The following is a 17,290-nucleotide window of genomic DNA, read 5'->3' as shown; positions in this document are numbered from 1 at the left end:
TTGCAGTCAGTTCATCACAGGTTGTCTCTGCCGCTCCTTTTTCAGGGGCACACTCACACTCTACTCCTGTTTCAGCGTGGGGTCTCACCCACGAGAGACAGTCCTCCACAAAATTCTCCAGTGTGAGTCCTTCCCATAGGCTGCAGTTCTTCATAAAGTGCTTCAGCGTGGGTCCCTTCCATGGGGTACAGTCCTTCAGGAACAGACTGCTCCAGTGTTGGTCTCCTGCAGGGTCACAAGTCCTGCCAGCAAACCTGTTCCACATGGGCTCTCTCTCCATGGGGCCACAGGTCCTGCCAGGGCGCTGCTCCAACGTGGGCTTTCCATGGGGTCACAGCCTCCTTCAGGTATCAACCTGCTCTGGCGTGGGGTCCTCCAGGGGCTGCAGGTGGATCTCTGCTCCACTGTGGTCCTCCATGCTCTGTACCATGGGTTGCAGGGGAACCTCAGCTCTGGCACCTGGAACACCTCGTCCTCATCCTCTCTGCCACTGTTTCTCTCACATGCTCTCACTCCTCTCCTCCAGCTGCTGTTCCACATTTCCAGACCCTTCCTTTCTGCCCCCCCCTTAAACACATTGTCCCAGAGGTCTCACCACCATTCCTGAGTGACTGAGCCCTGGCCAGCTGTGGGTCTGTCTTGGAGCCAGCTGGCATTGGCTCTATCAGACATGGAGGAAGCTTTAAGCAGCTTCTCACAGAACCCCCCTGCTGCCAAAATCTTCCTACTCGAACTCAATACATCTGTGGAGCCCCTGTCAAAGCAATTGTTTCCTCTCAGCTCATGTCTGTAAGCTTTTGGAGTCATTGACTTCTTTGCTATTGATTTGTGAATCACTGGCAATTTGAAAGTATACTCCAGCTGAAAAAGTTTGCAACCTTCGTTGCAGCATGACCTCTTAAAGGACACAGATACTGTTTTGCAAGCCGCGGATGTTCAGGATTAGTGTTGCCTTGTGGACATTTAATGCCCTTGTACATAGGCATCAGAGTGACGCCTTGTGTGAACACGTATTCTATTTCTTTGCTTCATCCAGCTAAGAGGATGGACAGCAACCTGGGAATAAGTTGTGTTGCAGCTGATGTGGATATAATTGGTATTTTCTACATATACAGAAATCCTGTATAATTTCATAGTGGTCATTCCAAATTAGCCAAAGTCTTGGTCACCACAATGTAAGAAAGATAGTAAAGTACTAGAGAGCATCCAAAGGAGTGCAACAAAGATGGTGAAGGGCCTTGAGGGGAAGCTGTATGAGGAGAAGCTGAGAGCACTTGGTCTGTTCAGCCTGGAGAAGAGGAGACTGTGGGGAGACCTCATTGCAGTCTGCAACTTCCTCACGAGGGGAAGAGGAGGGACAGACACTGATCTGTCTGGTGACCAGTGACAGGATCCGAGGGAATGGCCTGAAACTGAGTCAGGGGAGGTCTAGGTTGGTATTAGGAAGAGGTTCTTTACCCAGAGGGTGGTTGGGCACTGGAAAAGGCTCCCCAGGGAAGTGGTCACAGCACCAAGCCTGGAGTTCAAAAAGTGGAAAACACTCTCAGGTACAAGGTGTGACTCTTGGGGATGGTCCTGTGCAGGGCTGGGAGTTGGACTCGTTGATCTCGATGCTCACTTCCAACTCAGCTTATTCTGTGATCCTTTGACTTTTAATTGCTGTCTTTATTATCTGTGCTCCACCTCATAAGTGCAGTTAGGAACTCTAAATCAGATAGCAGTGGTGTGAAGATAAATTGGCCAAATTCTGTGCAACACTTGGCTGTATATGGGGGAAATCAGTAATCCGACCTTGGGTTTTGTGAGAAGGTGGATCTGAACTTTTATCAGAGGTGCACAGCAAAAGAGTGAGAGGAGACAGTTATTGACTGTAGAAGGAGAAAATCTGACTGGATATAATAATAATAATAATAATAATAATAATAATAATAATAATAATTAATAACCACCACTCCACACAGCAGAAGAGATTAACATTGAAAGAGGCCTCCCAGAAAGCTGTGGAAGTTCTGTCCTTAGCGGTTTTCAAAACCAGTCTGAAACAAAATCCCAAGTAACCTGGTCTAATATTGAAGTTGGTCCTTTTCTCAGTAGAGGGTTAAACTAGAGGACTTCCAAAGGCTCCTTCCAATGTCAGTAATCTCCTGGACTGTATTAGGAATATGGAGGACATACAGATCTGCGAGGCCTGTGACTGGCTAGTGGTCACTGACTGTTCTCAAGAGCTCCTTGGGATCTGAAACCTCTGATAGATGTAGACTAAAAGAATCTGCTCAGGAACAGTGAGATTTTAAAACCTGATGTGATGAAAGAATTCAGGAATCCTGCTTTGTGGAGGAACACTCAATATGACCAGTATGAAATCAGCAGCCTGGAAAGAGTTGTGAGGTCTTTTACTGTGTGTTGGCAGCTCCCAGAAGCCAGAGTTAACCAAGGAGCCTGCGCCGTGCAGATGCAGAGTGGAAGATTGCCTAAACCTGAGAGCCACTTGAAATTGTAGCACCAGCTTTCCTCAAGATGGTTTTAGCAATGACTCTACTCTTTGTCTAGCCATTGACAAACTGTGTTGTTTTTCATAGCTGTACAATAAAGAAAACCGTAACTCAAAAGCAGTAGCAATCTGTGTATCTCCTCCCAAAGATGTTGCAAGCTTTAATGGTCTGAGAAACTGTTGAAGAAACTCCTAAAGTGTTGCAAGTTCTGAAATCTCACCTTTGATTTGAAATCTAAACACAGCCCAGAAATTATCTTGATGGTCTCAGAATCCAACAGACAATTATTAGAAGGGAAGAACATGCTGGAGATGAAAATATTGCTGAACTTGACACTCCTATGAACAAAACTTGTTTGGAAAATAATTTCTGCTTTCCCTCTACATCGGCATGCAAGCAACCTCTGGAAAGAAGTTTCCAAGAGAAATCTTAATCACCAGCATTCACCTTGAGCATACATCATCCAGAGGACATAAAATTTCCCCCAGGACACGGCTTATTTAGTTCTGCACTGAGATGTGCAGAAAGTTATCCTCAGCCAATTTCTTTTCCTCTCCCTAGGAGAATTACAGAGGTGTTTTTTTCACAGTGCTGAAAAGACCACAGGTATATCAGGAGAGCAATAAGACCAAAGATTTTGCCCATCTTCAAGTTGTTTTTTGTTTTACTGGCTAGGCAGTAAAAGCCAAGCCCCTGGCTGCAAAGGACATAAGCCAATAAGCCATAAGCCAAATTCTCTCCACCAAGCTCATCACTCCTGCTGCAGTGCAGCAGCTCTGGAAGCAAGGAGCTATGGCTTGCCTTTGGGGTGATACCCTGCCTTGCAGTGCTGGCAGTTTTCTTCCCTGTTGCTCTCTCATCTCATTTGTGTCAAGGCCTATGCCCCTCAGCTGGTACAAGGTGATGTAGGTGGTACCTGGTAGCATAAATGCAAGCAAAACACTTGTTAAAAAGCAATTAAGATTGCTTGATGCTGTGGTTTTGTCCAGCTTTGGCTGCTGCAGGGGTTCTAGCTGCAAATGCAAAATTGCTGCTGGGTAAGAGAAGTGTAAGGGTGTGGGTGTCTAATTTCAGCTGAGGATTTACCTGGGGCATTGGTGGTGGGGAATTAAGGTGACTTGAGGCCACCTCCTTCTTGAGTTCTGGTTTCCAGTTTCCCTCTTGCAGTTCCAGTCCTTGCAGATATCACGCTCCAGGGGCAGGCACAGCTTGTTTTGAACTATGTGTTCCCACAGGCTGGATGCCGTTGCCTGGCTGGCTGCCCAGGTGTGCTGGGCTGGGAGGGCTTTGGGGGAGCTGAGGCATCATGCAGCAGAGAGGGACTGTGTGCTGTTCCCTGGCTGCAGGTCTACACTGCAGCTCCATTCCTGGACCTGAAACTCAGCCATGAGGGGACTCAAACTCTGGAACAGTCTGCCTGGAAAAGTGATGGAGTGGCACTCGGGGACATGACTATTGGTGTACTTGGCAGTGCCAGATTAATAGTTGGAATTTATGATCTTGGAGGTCTTTCCGACCCAAAGAATTCTATGATTCTCTGACTGTGGCCCTGCTGGTCCTCCTGCTCTGCCCTTTTATGTCAGAGATGCCTCTGCTCCTGCTCTTACATAGAACATATTAGATTAAACCTGTTGGCGCATCCACAGGAAGCAATGCCAACAAGCCAAGTTGTGACAGTCCTATCATACGGCAGCTCTGGTGTTCACTTTTCATTTCCTTTCGTTTTAGAGAGCCTTCAGCAAAGGCAGAAAGCGAGGTTTCCTGAGAAGGTGACCTGAGGGTGGCAGCAGCTGCTCACGGTCCGTCGGTCCCAGCGCTGCGAGCGAGGAGGCTTCAGAGCCTTGGCCGGGGAATGCCGGGTTACGGGGTCTGGCCCGGGGAACACACAAAAGCAAAGGTGACAAAAGATCAATCATGCATCAGGAGCACCTGTTACCAGGAAGGTGACTTTGCTACAAAGCAGACTTTGTGTGAATCTGATCGCTCCTTCCAGGCAGCAGTAAGGCACAATCTCTTGGTTTCTGCATTGAAATCAGTGAGGTATCTCGATACCTTGGTCTGGTGACTGGCTCTGTCCTGAGTTATGATGGGATCATACCTCTCGGCGAGGAATAGTCCAGCCGTGCAGGTTGATAACTGATGGGAACGACCAGAGTTTGTAATTCAAAGCTGCAGCTGACACCTGCCCATGGGCACCTGACAGCTCCAGAAAACAAGTGCAGACACTGTGGGTTACAGAAGCAAAGGAATTTGGGTACCTAAGTACTGCCGTAGTGCTGCCTTAGGCACTGAAAAACTCAGCCCTGAAACCGCTCTGCAGCTGCAGGCTGAGCTGTGAGACAGCCAAACACACTAAACACCTACCTGAATGAATAAATTCCCTGAGGATAATCTCAGGTCGGTGTTTAGTTGTCAAAGACTTGGCACCATGATTGGCCCTCATGTCTTTCCTTTCTCCTGCTGCTCTAGGCATTTGTGGACCCAGCTGAGGTACTCAGCTCTCCCCAGGCATTGCAGAGTATGCCTGTGCACCTGGCTTGGGGCTGTGGTTTCTGAACATGGGGAGAACACTAAAAAGCCTGATGCCATAATGCTGAGTTTCAGAGCATCTGTGTCTCTGCATATCTGGCTGATGCTGGCATCCTTCTCCAAGGTTTGGTTATAAGCCAAGAGGAAAAAGTAGAAATGACTGCATAGAACTGCTCTGTTCCTTTCATTTCTAGGGCCAGCAGAAGTCAGTGGGACCTTGTAAGTGATTTAAGACAGCCTGAGCACTTCTTTAAATTAACGTCTTATAATAGTTTGAAGAGGTTGTTCCATCATGAGATTAAAACCTTCAAACCTTCCCTCAGTGATGGTTAAGACCATGGAAGGTCCTAACTCTATTCATTACTAAATTTGGCCACTTTGCATCATTCTATCAGGATCCAGGATCTTGGAGTTTCATTTGGGAGAGTCAGAGTCCCGTGGGACGTAATTAATTCTTACTGCATTACAGTTAGGCAATAAAATCTTGAGACCACACACAAAACTTCTTTCAGGCCACGCTTCTCCTGAAATCCTTGGATAAGAACTGAGCAGAAGAGGATCAATGCTTCAGGTTTGGCCTTTTGTTTTTTTTGTTGAATCATGAATATGCCCAGAGTCAGTTCAAGCAAGGCTGGCATTCTCCTGCTGTTTTTCCCTGTTACCTGTGAGCCATTGCACCTTAGAAGTGCTCCGCTGCAAATAGAACAGAATTCAAGATACAGGGGCTGACCTACTGTGGAAGGTATCTGAAACTACTGTGTCTTGCTTGTTTAGTCTCTTCAGATGTGAGCACTTTATTCTACCTCCAGATGCTCATCATGTGGTCAGTACATGTTCCACTAAGATATACCTTCTACAGCATCCAGACCAAAACTGCCTGGGTTTATTCCAGTGTGACGACATCTGAAGTGCATTTTTAAGAACCAAGGAAGAACCACCTGAGAAAGGCCACAGAGAAAATTCTGGTAAAATGTGGGGAAACATTCTCTTGCATCAGTGATAATTGCCTATCAAAGTAGGTGCTATTTCCATTCCATTTGGCAATATGCTGGGTGGATAACTTCTGGTGACCAGAAATCCCTTGCAGAGGTTGTTCATTATTAGCCAAAGCTGTGTGCTGCTCTGCTTTGCCCAAGCCCGTGAGAACTTGCTGAGCTCCCTGGAGCTGGGACTGATGAGAGCTTGTGTTTGAATGAGTACAATTTTTAGACAGTCTCTGCCAATGGGGCTGATGCACAGACTAATTTAATGAAAAGTTAAAAATTAATTGCCCAATGTCCAGCCCCTGGCTGCTACCAGCAGCTGTCAACAGCAGGTCCTTTTTTTGGTGTGGCTGAGGGTGGTTGCCAGAGAGGCAGGAGCTGTCTGGACCCACTACAGGCTTCTACTGAGCCATGCAGAACATCTGCAATAGGAGCCCTTTCTCTCTCCTTTCTCCTTTCTTACAAGGAAATAGGTCAGGAAGCAAAAAATCAGGATCTGGGAAGGAAGATGAGAAGTTACCGTGAGAAAGTGTTCCTCTTAGACTGGAAATAAAGCACTCTCAGTGCTGAGCTCCTTTGACACTCTCCAGTTCCCTCTCTGGCTTGTGGCCATGGCCAGCAAGGATCCGCACCCAGGTCAGGGTATGGAGACAGACCCATGTCAGCCCTGGGCATGGCAGAGTAAGGCAGGGTAGGAAGGGTAATGGCTCTCTTTCAATCAGGCAATATTCAAAGTAATTTCTCCCCCCTCCTCCAGCTTCCCACAATGATTTGTCAGGCCAGGAAACATATGGACCTTTGTCCTTAGGGAGTCTGATTGAAAGAATTCAGTATGTGATTTGCAATGAACAACAGCTGTGCTGGTGAGTTGTGCTGATAAGAAGTTCTGATCGTGCACTGCCTTGGAGCAAGGGCAGCAGTCCCTTGTCCTCCAGCCCAGCTTCTGAGGACTGTCCCAGCACACTGTGGCCATGGCTGTGGACTGGGAGGCTGTGTGGGGATGCTGCTGGTGTGACCCCAGCCCAGGTGCAGTGGCTGCTGCTTTCTGACACCCCACTGAGTCCCTGTGAAAACCCTCCCCAATGTCTTCCCACTCCCACCCTGAGTTTTCCACCTAATGCTGCTGTGAGTGGTTGGACTTGAGAAAGAACAACTTTCCTCAATCTTTTGGCTGGCTGTCCTCAATAAAGGGTCTCTCTGCCTTTTTTAGGAGGGGAGACACACATTTGTGGTGCTAGAAATGTGTGTGAGAGGAGACCTGAAGAGAAGATGACGTTATAGCTACTGATGTGATGTGCTGCTCAGAGGAGACAAGACTGGTGAGGAACCATGCCAGTCTCCTAAGTAGGTAGTGCAGTGCTGCCTGGAGGGAGGAGTGCCAGCATTTCCCAGATCACTTTGACATGCCTTTCATTACCAGAGAAGAGCTCAGTGACAATAAAATGCATTTTATTATGTTTAAATGCAAAACAAAAAAAACCAGATTTCTAGAATTTAAAAATTACTTGCAAGTGTTTGAACAGAAACATCCATTTATAACCAGTGGTAATATGAGTGAGGATTCCTGTGACACCCCTTTATCCACTCTGGGCTCACAGAGCTAATCTACAGCTGTTAAAGTTGTCCCAGTCTATCAGGTGCAACTTCATGCTCCAATATGTGATGCCAGGCAGCAGTCTTAATCTCAAGTGGTCTCTGTGTATACTCTTATTTCATGGAGATTCACTGGTTATAAACATTTCTTGGGCTTTCTGGTAATGTGGCATGCTGAAAACTAATTAATTACTATATAAATTTCTGCTCCTCATGTTAATTAATTTCAGCAAGGAACATGTAAACTGACCTCCTGTAGCTGGGGCAGCAATGCAGGTGGATGTGCATTCCAGTGTAAAGCAGTTACTGGAGGTAAATCAACAGCATTGCTGGCGGAGTGGTTTGTCTCAAGTGTAAACGCTGGAGACAGATACTTTTCTTCTCTTACTTCGGGATGGCTGAGATGCCCCTCTCTGCTAACTTTACTTAACTAATGTTTTCTAGTAAAAGATGTATTTTAAAAACACGAGGTTACAGACATTCTGAAGCAGCACCTTAAAAACCTGTTGATGCCAAGTCAGGGAGAGGGATTTAATGTAATATTGCAGGAAGTGGTGGGATGTGACATTGCCCTCACCAATGCATCTGAGAAGCTTCAGTGGTGAAAGCTCCAGTGCTGTTGGAATATGCAGCCTGATGACTCGTCTCACACAGATAATGTATGTCAGAGTGACAAAGATCCATGGAAGTTGTGAATTGCCCTGCATCCTGGATGAGCATGTCTCCAGTTGTTTATCAGCACTTAATGCTGTGCAAACTCACTGACACAAATGCACTGGTTTAGATGCCTTGCAAAAAGGCCAATAATCTCTGGAATTCCTTGTCGTTTGCTGTAGTGGACACAGAGCTAAATCCTGAGTGTGTGGCTTCATCAGCCTTTTGGGAGAATGGAAGAGTTGCTAATTAACTACATGTTTTAGTATCAGACCTTCTCTTCCTGCCTGCTGTGACTGTCTGTTGGTCATGCTGTCTGTCCAGCCTCTGATGGCATCTCAGAGAAAGCGTTGAGGTAGGTAATGTTTTCTTTAAAGCATTCTGAGCTCATGAGAGTGAGATAGTGCATTCCCATGGGGTTAAGTTATACACTTACAAGCTCCAGCTAGAAGTGTTAGCATAACAGCCTTGGGTTGCTAGGAGGTGCTGTGTGGAGATTAATTAATCAGGATGGTTGTGCCTTCTGTTTGCTGTCATTGCTGATATAGAAGAGAGGTTTTCAAAGCCAAAAGCTGTGATGGACTCTTGTCAGGCTGACAGATTTGCATATAGAAACACACATTAAGGCAGTTGTGGCAAAAGTTAGTCATTGCAAAATACTTCGCAGGGAAAAATTTAAACTGTGAGGCCCACAAGAGGCTCTGTCTGCTCTAGGCTGCTCCTCTGTCCACATTGTTATGGGCAGCAGCAACACTGAAACAGCTGAGACTGCCGTACCAAAAAATTTCCCTGTTCCACTAAATGGGTTAAAAAGGCTGATACTTAGCTCATAGATTTTTGGTCCAGTTTTGAAGCAACATCCTAAACTTTCTTAGTGCACAAGTAAGAGATTTGGCTTGCCCCTTGCAAGGGCAGGGGATGCTACCTCAGGTTGTGTCTCCTTTACTGTAGCTGGTTGAGCGGCCCAGATGGTCTTTCTGATGTAGTTCCACCCATACAGTTTAAGGCAGTAGATGGGAAGGAGATGGGATAACAGTAAGTCAGGAGACAAAACAGAAAATCCATAAAGAGAGTGATAAAACCTAATGGAGCTCGGAGCAGCCTCTTCAACTAGACAATGATGAGTGCCCAAAGCTTCAAGCTGTAGTAGACAAGACACACACAGAGGATTGAATCCACACAGCTTTTAAATGATTTTTTTTAGCGGGGAGGGGGTTCTGAGCGCAGGGGAGCCGGCTGGAGTCACGACACAAACACCCATATGATTCAAGCATCGTGCTCTGCTTTATTGTTTACTTACACTCACTTATATCTACTTTGCAAAGATTCACACTCTATTCCCACGAGATGACCTCTAAGCAGTGGGGGAGCTGACCAGTGTGTAACTTTGCCAAGGATTTTCAAGGCTGCCTGCTGCCAGGTGCCTTCAAGCCTGTCTGCAGCCTGAGGCCCCCTTCAGGGGTTCTTCCCTAGCAACCCTGGGGTGCCCAGACTGCCCAGACTGTCCTGGGGTATCATATGCCCCTGTTCCACAAGGAATCCCTCTACAATTTTTGACATTAAATTCATTGGACAAGCAAGCTTGCTGCTAGTTGTCTCCAAGCATTCATTCCCTTGGAGGTACTATCCAAACAAAAATATTTTGTTTCCCCTCAGCTGAAGTCAGATATTTGCTCAGCTCTTTGAGAAGAGTGTAGAAGGAAGGCAGGCACAATGTTCAGATTCCAAAAGCCCTTTGCAGGGGACCCTGCATAAGTAACTTCAAGACAGCTGGCCCCAAGGGTCCTGTATTCAATATGCCCCTAACCAGGGATGAGTGCTCTAGTTCTCTAAGGCTTCTCAGAACTGATGCCTGGTGAGTGCTGTGTGAGACTGGGGCTCAGAATCCCCCACCAGTATTGTCTGGTGCCTGAAGAGCTCAGTGGATGCAATCACAGCAGCATGTCCAGCACCTGTTGGGAGTGCAAGAAAGGGAGGAGGCTGGATCCAAATATGAGCATGTGAGCTCTTCTGCTGCAGTGTAGGGGGAGCACGGAGGCCTAGCCTTACTAGAACAACCACAAAATCACACCTAATGCCTGCATGCACCCTGTTCTGTTATCTTTGTCTTTCTCTCAGCCATGAAAAGAGGGACCTGCATGGAAGATAAGGCAACCTTTTGGTCAATAGTCAGTTCCTTTCGCCATTGTTCCATAGGGGAGCTCCATATTCTGAAGGAATTCAGCTCTGCAGCTTCCTCTTCTCAGGAGCATGCCTGACGCCCCTGTTTATAGAAGAATTGCAGGTGACCGAGAGCAGCTGCTTACCAAAACTCACACATGGGGCTGATAACCTTCATGGAAACATTCTAATATATAAAAGCAGGAATGTAGTGTAGTGGTCAAAAGGTTCAGCTTGGGAGGGTGGGCTTGAGCTTCCTCTTGGGGTCTGTTCATTTCCTTGGGGGTACAGTGCAGCAGCAGCCCAGGGTGTATTTGGCTCTGAGTCCCTTCCAGGGAAAGAGAGGAATATGTACTGCTCTCCCTTTCCTGCATGAGTGCTGTGTCCACAAGGCTGCTATGAAAACCCTGTTGGAATTAATTTCAGGACAGAAATTACTACTGTTTGGAGTGGGGTTTTTTGTTTGTTTTTTGCTAAATGGGTGTTGCTGAATACTTCAGGTATGTGTTAGGAGTCCCTAAGGGACCAGGCTGTCAAGACAGTGACCAGTCTGTGATGCGCAGCAGAAGAGTTATGATAATCTTGGCCACAGCAGTGGCACCTGAGGGCATAGTGCAGAATTTTAAGAACCTGAAAACATTCCTAAGGCAAAATCCTATATGCCTATAACCCCTCAGGTGTCCTGTCATTCTAGTGGGGTTTGGTAACTTGTTTTGCTATTCTTGGTCACCCAAATTCCCACTTGTATTGCACTTAAAGAATTCACGCACACATTTTTCTCCCTTGCACCTGTGCTAGACATGAGGACAGATACAGTCATTGCCTTTTCTGTACTCACAGTAATGTATAGGTTACAGGTTCTAGATGTGACCCTAGTAACTTCCTATATGCTGCACGCTTCCTCACCAGCCTCAGTGCAGAACACTCCCTGCCTAAAGCTGAGATGGGGCAAGGCCGAGCAGGTTTTGTTTTGTTCCCTCCAAGGGGTTTGAGCCCAGGCACTGCAAGATCATGTCCCAGCTGCTGCTCTCACTGCTCTGCAGCACTGGAGTAGCAGAGTGTTTGTTGTTCCTGTGATGAGCTGTTTTGCAGCTGCAGCGACACTGTCTGCTATTTATAAAGAACAGGGTTACTGGAATACTTTGACAGAGCAGTCACAGACCTGCAGAGCAGGCACTGGAGTGACGGTAAATCAGGCTGTGGAGTCACACGTGCACTTCCAGGAACAGATGGTTATGCTGATGCCAGACTAACACATTTCCCCACTGGTGCTGGCACATCTCTCTGGGCACTGCAGCTTCTAGCAAAGGTTTGCATAAGGGAGTTGTTACTGTACAAGCTTCTATTTAATACCCGTGGTTACTTACTGGGCTTATTTCTGCATGCCCACCTGTGTTAGCAGACATCAGCTGGCATGGCAGGGTCATGGCACATCTGGGGCTTGTGGAACTCTGAGCAGTGCTGCTGCTGAGGTCTATTAGTCACCGTTAATGGTGACTTTTAATGCAGATGGTTACAAACTGTTTTTTACTTTGCACCTCTTGCGTGAGCGATGGTGGCCCCAATTCTGCAAGTTATTTAGGTTCCCTCTACTGAAATCTGTGGGGGCATAATGTCTAAATTGAATTTTTCAGAATGTGGGACTGTTCTGCTTGCTGCAATTTAAATACATGGAAGGATCCCTATAAATGTTTCATGGCCTCAGGGACAAACTGTGATGTGGCTGCAAAACTAGGCACATGTACATCCCCACAAGAAAAATCACATTGCAGCAGCAATGGAGAAACTGTGCTCCTAACCTGTCAGTACTTACAGATGACAGATGCACAAATACAAAATATAGCTAATGTTTTAGAAATAGGTTTTGCACCAATATAGGTTTTCAGTTTCCAATGTGTTTTTTAAATGAAGCAGAAATTACATGCCTATCTACCCTCAGATTTTCCTCGTTAGCATTAATCAAGCACACTTGACTCACTTACAGATGAATTTGATTAGGATCATGTATACTCTTAGGAACCAAAAATAATGAATCATGACTAGAGTGTACGTGCTGTTACAGCCAACATTGTTGCTTGGTGTCTACTGCAGCAGTGAACTAATAGAAAGCTCCTAGAACTGGGTTCCAAACCATTGGCAAGAGGAGGTGGTAAATGGCACACATGAAATAAAGCAAGACCACACAAAATGGAAAGCTATAAAGTGCACAACTATTTAAATGTCTATATAATTGGTTGAAATCCTTTATTTTCTGACTTAGAAAAAGCTAGAATGGAAACTTGATTGTGTCTACATGAATACATAAATATTTTTGCATATGTTCTAGCCTCTGGCCCACAGTTGTAGCTTTTAGATCTGCGAGCTCACTTACATGTCTCATTTTACTTGTTTTAAAATGCCAACAGATTCTTCTGCTCATCTTTTAGCACTATGGAAAAAAAAAAAAGCATACAGTAGTGTAGCTCTGTGTGTAAATCTTGTTTCACACATTCACCACTGCACGTGTAAATTCATGCAATGCCCATGTGCTCAAGCACTGGTTCAGAAGCAGTCAGGGGATGCAACATTCCACTGCCTGTAAAAATGTTTGTTGATAAAAAGACAAACACAGAAACACATGTTTCTGTTGTGACATTTTATTGATATCCCACATAATTTATTCTGATCTTCTGTCATCCTCCTTTTTTTCTTTTTTTTACAGTTAGCTTTATTGTGTAGTAATTCTTTTTACACTCATCTCACCAGCGAGGTCCATGAGGACGGCCTGTGTGACGAAAGAATATGTAGTATCTGCTATCCCTATTATCATGACAACTGCCTGGGCCTTTGACAGTTCTGCAATCTACTTAATCATTTACCTAAGTGCCAGAAAATGCCTGTAAGAGGAAAAGTAGACTTATGAAAAGGGAATAATACATAAAGAAACATCTGCATTGAGATAATTTGTCATTTTTGGAAAAGCTTTGGAGAATGATGCACACATTTAGTATAGTGTCATGCTCATGACACTGTGGATCTTTTATTCTACCAGCAGGCCTTATCTGTCATGCATTCAGCTTTTATCATGTCTATAAGATCCCTGCTGTGTGCTCTGGCTGTAGGGCCCTCCCTGACCCTGCCCAGTTCTTGCACTGGCTGAGGAGGGACTGCCTTCCATGCTGTGCCATGCTTAGCAATGCTTAGTTTCCAGCAAGTGCCTTTTTCATTAGTTGTTTGCTTTTTTTTTCCTTCTTGCATCTCCCCTGTTTGCCAAGCAAGCCCCTGGGGCTCCCTGTGCTGTCACTGCTTTCCTGCATCTGTCACATTGCTGCAGACCTGGCTGCAGGGTGTCTTCTCCCCAAGCCCCCTCTGTCACAAGGACATCCTGTGCCTTCAAGTGCTCCAAAGCACGTTTTAAGAACTGGCTTTTCAGGAGCAAGAACTGCCTATGTCAATATATACCATGAGCAGAGAAGGTAGCTGTGCTGGTAAGGAGCAGAGGATGCCCGGGCAGCGAGTGTCAGTAGAAGCATTCCACATTAATTCAGATCCCTGCCAGGGAGTTGCAGTTACCTTGAATTCTCTTTGTGATAACAGCACCAGAAAAACTCCCTCACTCCCACTGCTTGCTGATTTATGGAACACTGGAATGACCTTGGAGTTAGGTCACTGGCAATTATCAAGATATTAGGAGAATATATAAAGAAAAGAAAGTTTGAAAAGTGTAAATGTATTTCATACAAGGCTTTAATGGACATTTTCAAGGGTAGATGTGCCAAAATGTTTCCACTGGAAACTATATAAAATTATTGATGTAAGGGGGTTCTGCAATCCTGGCATCTCTCTCCCCTCTCCTGAAAGCTGTTGTAGCTCATGACAACTCTGTTCTGTGAACTGGGAGCATCAGCAGTTGGAATTTATCATCTGTTAGTCTTAGTCTTTATGCAGCTCATTTTAGAGACTCCACTGGTAATGACAGCTCTTGCCTTTTTACCTTCAGGACAGCTTGGAATTCATCTCTTAGGGCCAAAAATCACCAGCATCGAATTTATAACAAGAGGAAAAGTAAGCCTTTAGTACAGTATCCAACCAATTTTTGGCATTCCTTAAATTCTTTCAAAGGAGAGTCAGATGGACAGATGTGTCATTGTAACTCTGGGCTCTCTTTCACCCCTGCTCTGTGATTGTGTGATGCTCTTCTTAAAACCTTCCCTTTGCTTTTTCACTCTTCCTTGCCCTTCTAAAGATTTTACCCAAGAGTTTTCTGATGCCTCTTGGACTAATGGCTACCTTTTAACCTCAGGGCTCTCTAAGGAAATCCTGTCATTGTTTTTGAAAGGTGAGCTGCCTTGGAGGTGTGAGTACCCTTGGCTGCCCACTGCAGTTCCTGAGCTGGTTTGCTGTTTTGGTGGCCATGCAGTGGAAGGTAGCTTTCTCTGAGAGTGGGAGTTTGAGGATCTGTAAGTTCAGGAAACACATCTCACAGGGCTTCTGATAAGGTGGATTGTGGCACATTTATTTTGATTATACCTTTACCATAATGTCAAGCTCTACTGGACAGAGGGTTTTCCTGGTGGCTATTTGCCTTCCCAAGAAGGTGGCAAGAGTAGGTTTTCACTTCTTGCTTGGCTCACAAGAGCTATTTCCACGAAAAGGCTGCCATAAATTGAATCCATACATAGTAACCAGAGGGACTGCAGTGATGGTGTCAGTCCTATTCTGCCAACATGTGCTGTATGTCAGAGTTCTTAGAATAAATGGGGTTTACCCAAAAGAAATTAAAGCTGTCAGCTACAGCCAGTGACAGCCAACAAGGTGGCCTCTCCTTCCTCACATTCCTCTGAGCGTTGCACTCGCTCTGCCTCCTGATGGCTGAGTCTGTCCTCTTGAGGAGCACGGCCCCGGGTGTTTTAGAGCCAGGGAGCCTCGTGGCTCATGAGTATCTCTGTGTGGAATCTCCTTCCAGATGGGAGAGGATCCACGTTCATGCCTTGTCCTCAGGAAGTTTCCAGCCTACCCTGCCTGTGGGAGAGCAGTGAGGTGGCACTGCCAGCAGGGACCCTGCTGCCATGGGGATCCCCCCTTGCCAGCAGTTCTTACGCAGCCCTTTTTTCTACTGATGCCAAGGGTGTCTGTTTAAGGAGCCAACAAATCTGCCACAGGAATCTCTTGTATTGGGATTACATGTGCTATTAATAAAAATTGCCTTCAACTACTAAATCAAGGCGTTTAAAACCCACAATGAATGCATTTTACAGTAATGAAAAAAAACCCCAACTTTTTTGTTGAAATTTAAATAGACCCATGAACTTTTGTATCATGAATGCTATTTTAAAACTGTAAATCTATTCCATTTTTTCCATTGTGGTTGTTTTTATGTTTCATTGTGTTCTTACATAGGAAAGTCTTTGGTCTTTTAATAGAAAAGATTTTATGTTTCCAGGCACAGGTTTTTGTGCCCAGCTCAATAGGCTTGGTAAGAAACTAGTTTTCTGACACTCCTTTTTCTATGGTACAAGATTTAAGAAAGGAATTGAAGAAAGTATTAAAGTACAAGGGCATCAAGAAATTATTGTTAGCTTCTGGAAGCTTAGATTAAGGTGTTCTAAACATTTTTTTTTAAATAAAAAAAGGACAAAACCTAAATAGTGGCAAGGTGTTCTTTTCTGTGATTTTTGTTTTTGAGAAATCCAAGCATGACTCAGTCTGAGGCCAAATGTTTTGTTATTACAAACACAACCTGAAACTGGGTGATAAATTCCATAGGTAATGTAAAGGTGTCCTAAAAGCCCCAAAGCTATTTAGAATTATGTAATGAAATGTACCCAACTCTGCTCCCCACCAAAAAATCTCTTATCTGTAGCAATGAAGGAGAATTTATCTACAGTTTTCATTCTTCCATACCTTTTTGTCTTCTGTCCTTTGTGTCTAGAAGATCCCTATATATCACGGAGCTATTTCATTCTCAGTTAAGGTTTACATAAAATTAATTGATTATTCTGCATATATTTGATGCCTGTTGTGATGTTGATTTGCTCTGGCCATTGCCTTTCCTATTGACCAGTGCTCTCTCTGTTTCCTTCTGTTTCCCATGCCTCTAGTTTAATAATGAGGCTGACAGTTGTCTGGGACAATGGTTATATTTTTGATATATGTTTGTATAGTGCTTGGCACATTGCAGCTTGGTCTCTGATGGTGTATGTCAACTAATAATGATGTTGTTTCCAATTGTTTCAGTCTCCAGCTTTGTAGCTGTTTCAGAAGTCCTCTTTTAAACAGTTAGACGCAAATTACTATTTAAGCAATATTTTCTGCATCAGTTATGATTTCTTTAAATAATTTAAGTGCTTTTTCCAATACTCCTCACAAGAACTGTGTTATGCCTGTGCCATTTTACTGATTTAAAGCCAAAGACATAATGATACAGAGATCTGCTCCAGATGACTGTGAATAAAACTGCACCGTGCAACCACTGAAAACCAAGTGCTGCTGCTGTGAAGGGAGTACCTTGCAAATGAAAGGCAGCACAAAGAGTACAGCAGGTGCCTTCTGACACCTGGCATATGCCCTCAGGGTCAGTAATAATCAATCTTCATCTTCAGGAGTATTTACCTGTCTTGCAACACTTAAGTGATGCCCTTTTTTAGCACAGGAAGTGACACAAGCAGCAGATGTGTCAGGCCACTGTGGCTGACAAACATCCCTGAGTGCAGGGATCCATGATGCGCTGATCCGTCACTGTGTGTGAGCTCTGTTGTTATTGTCAAGTTAATCTCTTTCTATTTCCAAAGTGGAAATCAGGATCTACTTCTGTATTAAGCCAGTCTCTAATCCTTGTTCCCAACTAAACATAACAACAATCTATTTATATATTGGGCTATCCCCAATTAAACCAAAAAA

Source organism: Aphelocoma coerulescens, chromosome 2, assembly GCF_041296385.1.
Source record: "Aphelocoma coerulescens isolate FSJ_1873_10779 chromosome 2, UR_Acoe_1.0, whole genome shotgun sequence".
Taxonomy (NCBI): domain Eukaryota; kingdom Metazoa; phylum Chordata; class Aves; order Passeriformes; family Corvidae; genus Aphelocoma; species Aphelocoma coerulescens.
The sequence above is the reverse complement of the archived record's forward strand: the minus strand, read 5'-3'. Positions refer to the sequence as shown.